Source organism: Cydia fagiglandana, chromosome 20 (assembly GCF_963556715.1).
Source record: "Cydia fagiglandana chromosome 20, ilCydFagi1.1, whole genome shotgun sequence".
NCBI classification, from domain to species: Eukaryota; Metazoa; Arthropoda; class Insecta; order Lepidoptera; family Tortricidae; genus Cydia; species Cydia fagiglandana.
In genome coordinates, this window is record NC_085951.1 from 4252487 (window position 1) to 4262933 (window position 10447).

Below are 10447 nucleotides of genomic sequence, written 5' to 3' on the forward strand. Positions count from 1 at the left end.
GAGATCTACAAAATACGACCTTATTATATTGCAAATAAGTTTCAATTTCGAACGGGCTTTCCAACCAATGGACTAGGCATCTCAAAAATCTGAAAAATTCAAATTAAGAATTCCGTTTTTTTTTTCCACAATAGGACACATAGAGTTAGTAAGGCGTATAGAGATAATAAAGTCATTTAATATTTATGAACAGCTTTGGCCTCATGTATAGATTTTATTGAGAGTGTCTGATTCGTCGAAACAATATACACAATATTCCTTTTCATTAAGTACCATTACATTTCTGTATTAATTGTATAATTATAATATCTATTAATTATATTCAGTACTTATGTATATTTTTGAACGGATCGGTGAGCAACAAGATTCAGGGCTATAACCGCGAAAATAGAAGTTCGCAAATTGCGAGCATTTTTTTCTGTCACTCTAATTACGCCTTCATTGGAGTAAAAGAAAAAGATCCCCGCAAATTGCGAATAATGCGAATTACGGTTTTCGCGGTAGCCCCTCAGTCCTGTTACGAGAAAATAATTTTGGAAGACATTAATAGTATATGACAGTTAAATATCACAGTTTTTAGAAACAAAGGTAAAATTGACGAAATATTTAAAGTACGCCGATCTTGTGTTTTTGCAGTTAAATAATATTAAAGTCTATATATATGGCATAGAACTAGAAACAAAATCGAATAAAAAAAATAATGAGTTCTAAATTCAAATTAAAGGAGTTATAGGCATTTAAGGTATTATAGGCCAAGCGCGCACCACGATTTTAATTTTTGCGACACGATTTTAGAATCGCGCTGTAATATATCGCAGAAAATTCACTGCGCGCACTGCGATGAAAATGAAAAAGTCGACCAGTCGCTTGTCATGAAACGTGTCTTTAATATGCGATTGCTGTATGACTTTGAGCATTTATAACACAAAGGTGATCCCCGTCTATTTCCATAATTAAATGGTCAACATCTAGCGTCTCATTTTGAGACTCCATTGGAGATGCAGGTGCCGAGATGTTGGGGTTTGGAGAGCGAAATGCCGACTGAGGTCCGGCCGGGGTGCGATTTTATTATCATAGTGCGCGCTGGGCCATACAACTCCGCATGCTGCAATTCACTTTGCGACAATCGCGTCGCGAACAATCGCGGAAAAATGTGACAAATCACAATTTAAAAATCGCTGCGATTTTTTTGTCGCATATGCGCGCACTAACATATAAACACATACGTTGCATTTCTGCGACAAAATTATCGCAGGACAAAAAAATCGTGATGCGCGCTTGGCCTTATTCTAAAATTTAGAGTCTAAATTATTATAATACATCAAGCATTCGCGAGATGCTCGACTTCGGTATTCAAAAACAAAGCAATAGTACAATAATCTAACTAAATGCAAAGGCCGAAGGAGCGATTCGAAGATCCGAAGCGTCCGACAGACGCGCGCCTCCCGTAACTTTTCCAAGTATTTTTAAGTACAAGTGTCTAAGTCGCAAGATCCAAAGGCTGAAGTCGCATTGGGCCGAAAGCCCGAAGCATCCAGGAGGTCAGTTCTAAACACAGGTAATTAATACAAGTGTCTAAATGCGAAGGCCGGAGGCCGAGCTCCGCGTAGGGCCGAAGGCCCGACGCCTGCAAGACGTCAGTGGTTAAACACAGAACTGACAGCCTGGACGCTTCGGGCCTTCGGCTCTACGCGGAGCTCGGCCTTCGGCCTTCGCATTTAGATATTTATGCTATTGTTCTGTGTTTAAGTACTAACATCCTGGACGCTTCGGGCCTTCGGCCCCACGCGGAGCTCGGCCTTCGGCTTTCGCATTTAGACACTTGTACTATTGTTCTGTGTTAAAGCACTGACATCCTGGACGCTTCGGGCCTTCGGGCTACGCGGAGGTCGGCCTTTGGCCTTCACATTTAGACACTTGTACTATTGCTCTGTGCTAAAGCGATGACATTTTGCTAAAGTTCGGCCTTCGGCCTTCGCACTTAGACACTTTGTACTATTGTTCTGTGTGTGTAGTTGAATAGGGTATCCTAAAAACAGGCAAACAACCTCTGTAAAATGTAACGATGCGAGCGGTACGGCTACCATCAGTTTGGCATTGACATAAACGCTACCGTGGGCGTGAACGTAATTTACTTTCTATGCATCTCACTCGTACTGACATGTTAGTGCGAAAGAGATATACCTATAGAAAGTAAATTACGTTCACGATATCGTTTATGTCAATGCCAAACTGATGGCAGCCGTACGGAACACTAAATGCCTCGAGCTATCTCGGACTTGGCCAAATTATTTAAGTAAAGAATAATCAACACTAATGATCTGTACATTTATCACTATCACTATTATCGGGTTACCCGTGTGCAAATTATCGAGGAGTTTGGATTTTTGTTACGTTTCGTTTCGTATTCTTGAGTAACATGTGAGGGCCAGGGGGCTATTTCATCACGGTAACAATTGACACCTGACACTGACAGTCTTTTGTTCATTTCTGCCCGCGTAGCCAAGATGCCAATCGCTTACGCTCCGTAGCGATCGAAACGCAACTGTCACTGTCGCGCTAATATGGAAGAGTGATAGAGAGACATAATGCTTTTCGTTGTCGAAGCGATAGCGATTGTAACCTTGGTTAGGCCGGCTGGGTGGATAAATAACAACGGTACTTAGCGTCAATAAATTTACCCCTGTGTCACCCCTCTGGGTTGGAAATTCAGATGGCAGTCGCTTTCGTAAAAACTTTAAGATAAGTATTTGTAAGATGCCTATAAATATGTGTTAACATAAGTTATTAAAAGTTAATGAATCGACGTATCTACAAAATATTTTTTTTTTGTCTTAATCAGATCATAAAGGTTATCTTCCTACTTACATCTTACACTTTTCTTGTTCTCAATTATAATCCGAGTCGATAATTAACTCACTTTTAAAACAGTTCACCCAGTTATTGTCGGAAATGCACTAAATATTATGTAAATTCCGTCTCTCACGCCGAGATCAGCCATTGTTTAGAAACATCTGGAAAAATGTGGCGCAAGTGCTGAGTGGCGAGCGAGTATTCTATATATTTTAAGATGGTGCAGACTAGCCTATGATCATAGTCACCAGAAAAGGCGCCAAATAAAAAAAAAGGCGCAGGAGAGTGAATGGAGCGGACGGAAATAGATACGGAATCTTCTTCTTCACTAATCAATTTGCTTTATAATTTATATTAATAATTTGATGTATGCTCCTTTAACCACTGCTATGTCTGATTTTTTTAATTTTTTTATTATTTTAAGAGTTAGGAGCATTTAACATTTTGTATGGAATTTGTATTTGTAGACAGATGTGCTAAACTAATAACAGTAATAACTTTTCTGACTGTACATCAAATTATGTAAAAATATTTTCCATTATATCATGGAACATAGGGACTACGTTTGTATGGAGAAGCGGTCGTCCCCTTTCCTTTTAATACAGTTGAATTGTCACATGATCATAAGGGTTAGGTTAGGTTAAGGGTGGGCTTTGTCAAGCTTTCTTTGCCAAAAATGAGGGAGGTCGTGCCGCTCACACATCGGCCTCTACAGTCACCAAACCTAAACAGTAATAAAATAAATAAATCGTCTGCAATAGACGCAAAGGCCTGTGATGATGATCAGGGGTAGGTATAAAACTAAGCTTTTTATCTCAATTTGGCGCTTATCGCTTAGACCACTCCGCGACTGTGAGCAGGTAATTCATTAACCACACGAGGAAGCGCGCAGGCGCACAGTCGCACGCTTTCGACATATAAATCTATTGTTTTCTTATTTTTCTGTCTTCAGTCATCGCGGATTACATCTGACAAGACGTTATGTCGCCGAGATTAAGATTAGACACGCATAGGATTCACGCTATGTATGAAATTGGACAAGTGACATTTTGTATTTTTGTACTGATCATATGTGACAGTTACCTAATTGGTAAAGATACTGTAAAAATCTATGGCTCGATCAAGTTCAAGACAAATCCCATACTACCTACTTCTGAACGTTGCTCAATTTTGAGCAAATTATTTTTCTCTAGCGACATGTTGCATGCATTCGAGTGCCAAAAACAAATGAAGAGCAACTGACAAATAAAAGTTTGAAATTTTGAAAAAAGAATAGTCAATAAACACGAATTCATAGCGGCCAGTATTATTTTTTAATTATTTATAGGCTAGGTAGATTACTTTTCAGCCACCCCTCGTACTTTGATTTATTTTTATTGCAACTGTAACTATCTGATATCCCACATCATTCACAATAATGAAAATTACATCGAATAATAATTCAGTAAATTTTATTGTAAAAACGATTAGTGTTAGACCAAGAAAAGTCTGCAGCGATTTTGATAGACCACGCAGTGCAAGCTTTATTTTAAACGTCAAACTTCTATGAAATGATGTATAAATAACACTTTCACTCCGCGGGCTATCAAAATCGCTCCAGACTTTCTTTATAATACTTAAACAAATTGGGTACATGACGGTACTGTTTTACGTCATAATTTTATCAACATCGACAAGTACCTATAGTAAGTTTCACTTGTTCTCGCACTTTTTAAATGTCAAACCTAGGTACTACGTACTAATACCCGTCCAACCTAACCGGAGTACCTATGGTTAAAATAGGATCAACGCAAGATTGTATCCGGATATTTACGAGGACCTACTTGTCAGCTACAAACTGTTTGCTCGCTTGAAAAAGTAAATAAAATCATTTATTTATGGTGATAGTTTTCTCTGTTTCTCACTTACCCTGCTGCATAGACTAGGAATCCTCTAGACCGAGTTTAGAGCAATTATTTCATGCAACCGATGATGCCTAAAAAACGGGGGTGCGCGGGACGAGGTGAGCGAAATCCCGTGCCGTGATTGGTCCGTTCAAAGACACGGACGTCACACAAAGACACTTTCGAGTCGAACATGGAGTAAAACTACTACCGTATGCGCGGCAGAGGGGGTAGCGTGACTATGCTCAGTCTGGAGGATGTTTTGTCTGTGCCCTGCTGTTACTTTGCAATACAAATACATTTTTACGGCGTGTAAGCAACATGGTAATTGCCGCTTACACTTCTTTGTCTGGTTACCGCTGAATAAGGTCACAACTGCTAAAAATACTAAGAAGAATAATCAACCTTAAACGTCAGACGGTAGGGTTTATTTTACACCTTTCAATAAATATTATTGTTACGTATGTTATTGCTAGGTCACTTACACTTTTGAAGATACCAAGATACTAAGATAGTTATAAATTAAAGTATTTGCTTTGTTAAGCGATAGTAAACTAGGTACTAAGGTTTCTAATACCTTCTAAGTTCTAATTACTAGTATTTTAGTACTGATTCCCAGCATAGCTAAATATTAGGATAATGAGCGGCAATTTCATAAAAACGTCGATTTTCTTCTCTGAATAAATTTATTATGGAATATATGTATTTTCTTACTACACAATGTATAGATACCATATCATTTATTTTAAGTACTTACTTTAATTTTAGTTGCTTGTTTTGTTATAGAAACGGATCGGCTTTTACCCCACCTTCATCGACAATTTAGAACCTAATTTATATTCCTTTAAAATATATTTAAAAAATGCTTTCTTGTTCGAACTCTAGTCAAGAGCTCCGCTTGCCCTGATAATTCCTTACTCAAATGTCTACAATAAATAGCAAGAAACCAGACGATTTTCTAACCAGTTTACGCCAGTGGAAGATAAACAATTACTAAAACTTAATGTAACCACTTGACCAGTAAATATGTGAAAGTAGGAAGTCCGATTGGATCCAGCCCTACAAGTTTCATGTCTAGATGTTTATCGATGTACCGTGCAGAATACCTTCCGTGTATAACATCTTCTTTAATCGCTATCGAAGAAGTATTTAACATGGCTTTGGTAATTAGAAATTATTAGTCTCAGCCCGCGTAGTCGTTAAGAGCCCTTCAACGTGCACACTAGCGCCACAGCTAAATAATCGTGATTATTTAAATTTGACGAAAGATATTGAAAAAAAGGGGGCCGTTACGTACTGTATTGTGTATTTAAGTACCTTTTAAATACATCAGACTAGTTTTTATGTTGCTGGATTCGTCACGATATACGTTGAAGGGCTCTTAAAGTGACCACACGCCGTAAGTACAAAATTTTGCTCTCAATTTATCCCCTGAGAATATGATTTGCAGGATAATAAGTTTCCTATAAGCTAATACAAATTTAAAGAATGGCTTCCGTAAAGTTATTAGCTTCTTCCTTAACGCTATCGAGGAATTAACAAGACTTTGGTAATTAGAAATTATTAGTCTCAGCCCGCGTAGTCATTAATACCACAATGCTGTCAGTACTAAATTTTGCCCTCTATTTATCCCCTTTGGCTGTAGCTTACGTCGCTTACTTTTCTATGACATGACAGGCGATCATGTGATGCTTGTGATCATGTGGTCTAACGTGAGTCATCCTTTAGTACGAGTATACCTACAATGATCAATCGATTCAACTGTTTTTTTGCATTCTTTTGTAACAAACATCCAAATTTCAATAAAATTTTAATTGTAGTTAGTTTTAGTTTTATATTCCTATTTATGTCTTTTAGTAATTTATGTAATCTCATAAGTGTTTATTTCTCAAAATATAACTTTATTTATAAAATTTTAGTAGGATTAGATATGGCGCCCATATCTTTGTAACACCTGCATAATTAGAATCGATTGCGCATACATGTTATGGAATGTCAGTTGGGGTAAGTTTTTGCACTTATACTTCTATGTTTTTGAAAGCAATTTTTTCTTCATTTTATTTGTATTTCAAAATCAAGAAGGGAAAAAAAGACAATCGCATCTTTTCTTCTTTATCTCGCATCTTATTCTTTCAAAACGAATCTTTCCAATTCATCATTAAAGCTTTTAAGTGAAAATAAAAGCTTAGTGAAAGTTCCCAAAATAAATCGACCACTTAACGTATCAGATTTGATCGCACACATTAGTTTCACTGATTCGGAGTAAATTGCTAATAGATGCTATAATTGCCAATCACCGTTTTAGCTACACCGATGGACATTGAAGTGGTCATTTGGTTTGTATATTTGTATAATCATTTGTTATGGCAAATATCTATAAAAGTCGTCATTTCGAGGCCAACATAGATCATAATTTTTTGTTTTCTTTTTTTCTTGGTAGTAAGTTGGTATATTTCAGACAAAGTTTATGTCTAGTATTCAAGGTTCTACTTACAATTTTACATGAGCAGATTTTTAATTACCTATTCATGGTACAAGTAAAACAAAAGAAACCCAAAAAAAATAATAGGTATAATATTAATAATATTAATAGGTAGGTATTAATAGGTAGGTAGGTATTCTTGTGTGATACACATTGTTTCCAAATAACATATTCCAATAAATATCAAATATCAAATATCAAATATTCCGAGGTTACTAGTTCATCTAAAAAACACTAAATTTCATAATATACTCAACGCAATAAAGATTACGTTAGATAAAGTGACGAATAGTGGGAATTATGGCGAAATGTGGCAACACTGAACTCGTCACATTATTACGCGAAAACTTTTTAACATGCAACATTTGTCAAAAGTCGCATAACAAGAACCAATTCTAACGCGAAATTTTCGTCATTTAGTAAATCGTGTTTTTCTTGAATTATTGAGGTTAAATTTGCTTTTTTGTTCACGACTTCACGAGTATGTTACTCGTAGGGGGACTAGTGGGTAATTTGATAATAAGATCCTAATACCTACTCGGTCGGAAAGTGCTCGAGTGGAGACCACGGACTAGCAAGCGCAGCGTAGGACGTTCACCAACAAGATGGACAAACGACCTTGTTAAGGTCGACGGAGGACGCTGGATGCGGGTCGCTTCCAAGCGGCACGAATGGAGGTCCAAGGGGGAGGCCTATGTTCAGCAGTGGACGTCTTATGGCTGAGATGATGATGATGATGATGATGATGATGAATAGGTACCTACTCTTAACAACACAGGAAAATTTTAGGAGTAAATTAATCAAAACAAGATTTATTACCCGACAGCTACTTACCTACCTCGAAGATACCAATTTTGTGCATTATCCTCATTATTCATTTAAGTTCAACTACAGTAGGTAATACTCGTATTACCTTCCATTCCCTTTCAATTTGTCCTGAATATACCTACTTATGTACCTACATATGGCCATATGTGGCGTCCTACGGGTAAAGGTACCTTATGGCGGTTGGCGCTTACGCTATTATTAACGCCGCTCTAATATTATTCCAGCACTATGCGACGTAAGTACCAGCCGCCATAAGGTACCTTTTTCCGTGGAACGTCACATATAGCTTAGTCAAATACTTATTTATACGTAGGTACCATCGCCCACCCTGTTAACTGTCCATCGGTAAACCTTATTACAAAAGGCATAAGGTCCACCGATGCCGATGGACAGTAAAGATAAGATAAGATAAGATAAAAAATAGTTTATTCAAGTAGGCATATTACAATGCGCTTATGAACGTCAAATAAATTTACCGGCTCCAACCGTACACCTCTGCCCCGAGAAGATTTAAATCCCCCCTCAATTGGAGGAGGGTATCCCAATATGGGACCGGCAACAAACTCGGCGGGACACATCTTTTCAAAACATTATTACATCTTATAATTAACATGCATTACGAGTAATTAATACAATTTAAGTTACTATAGAATTCATGCAATTATACTCAGTGAGTACATAACTTTATAGAATTTGATATAAAAAATAAACATATATGCACATGAAATCACAAATACGTAGCTCTTTCAGAAAACAAATCAAATCTTACAAAAGGAAAAGAAAATAAAATCAATAAAAGAAATGAGAATACATATTATATGAATCTAACTGATTGTTATGAGATGCTTTCATACAATTTGATGTGCTTTCTTACCTGAGCTGAGTCACCTTTAACTCTACACATAATACAATGTTTTTAATTGCTACTTGTCGTTATTACAGTTTCTGGTTTGGACCATGCATGTTTGTCTGTCAAGTAGTCCTCGACTCTGTAATAAGCCTTCAACATCAATGACTTTTTTAAGTAATTCTTAAGAGCTGGAAAGGGTAATCTTAAAGCATCCTCAGGTAACTTGTTATAAAAATGAATGCATTGCCCAACGAATGACTTCTGTACTTTACGAACACGAAACTTTCTGATAGCAAGCTTATTTTTATTTCTAGTATTATAGTTATGGACATCAGAATTCTTAGTGAAGGAGTCTAGATTCTTAACAACATAAATAATACTATCATATATGTATTGGGAAGCTACAGTTAAAATATTAATTTCTTTAAAAAATTCTCTTAATGATTCACGCACCCTTAAATTATATATAGAACGAATGGCTCTCTTTTGTAAGACAAATATAGTCTGTATGTCAGCTGCTTTGCCCCAAACCAGAATACCATATGACATTACACTATGAAAATAACTATAATAAACAAGGCGAGCTGTCTCAACATTAGTCAATTGTCTAATTCTCCTCACAGCGTAAGCGGCCGAACTTAATTTGTTTGCTAGTGTTCTTATATGAGGACTCCATTGTAGATTTTTGTCCAATGTTAAACCAAGAAACAGTGCTTTATCTACCATCACTAAGCATTCATTATTCAAAAGTATCTTAGTATCGACTGGTTTAACATTCGGCAAAGAAAATCGAATGCATTTAGTTTTCTTAGCATTAAGAAGCAAATTGTTCATAGTAAACCAGTTTAGTACATTAACGAGTGTGCTGTTAATTACACTGTAATCGGTAGATTTACGATCAACCTTAAAAAGTAATGATGTGTCATCAGCAAAAAGAACAATTTCACAAAGATTTTCTACTACACATGGCAAATCATTTATATAAACCAAAAACAGGAATGGACCCAAAATAGAACCTTGTGGCACTCCTAATTGGACTACAGTACCGCTAGACCGGGTTTTGTTTACAACAACTGTTTGTGTTCTGTTGCTAAGGTAAGAAGACATAAAGTTTAGGGCATTTACTGACAGACCATAGTGTTCTAATTTCAAAATGAGCGTTCCATGATCCACACAATCAAATGCTTTAGAAAGATCACAAAATATGCCAATTGCATCACAAGAATTTTCCCAAATATCATAAATATGTTTAATAAGTACCGAAGCAGCATCGGTCGTGGAACGGCCCTTTGTGAAACCAAACTGATTGCTTATGAGTAAAGTATGTCTGTTGAAGTGACCCAGTAGATCATTTAACATTAACTTTTCAAAAACTTTACTTAGTACAGGAAGTATTGATATTGGACGGTAATTAGCCATATCACTCGAATCACCCGATTTAAAAAGAGGTATGACTTTGCTATATTTCATAAGATCTGGAAAGACTCCTTGTGAAATTGAAATATTATAAATTACGGCTAAGTAAGGCGCTATTACGTCCAAGACATGACT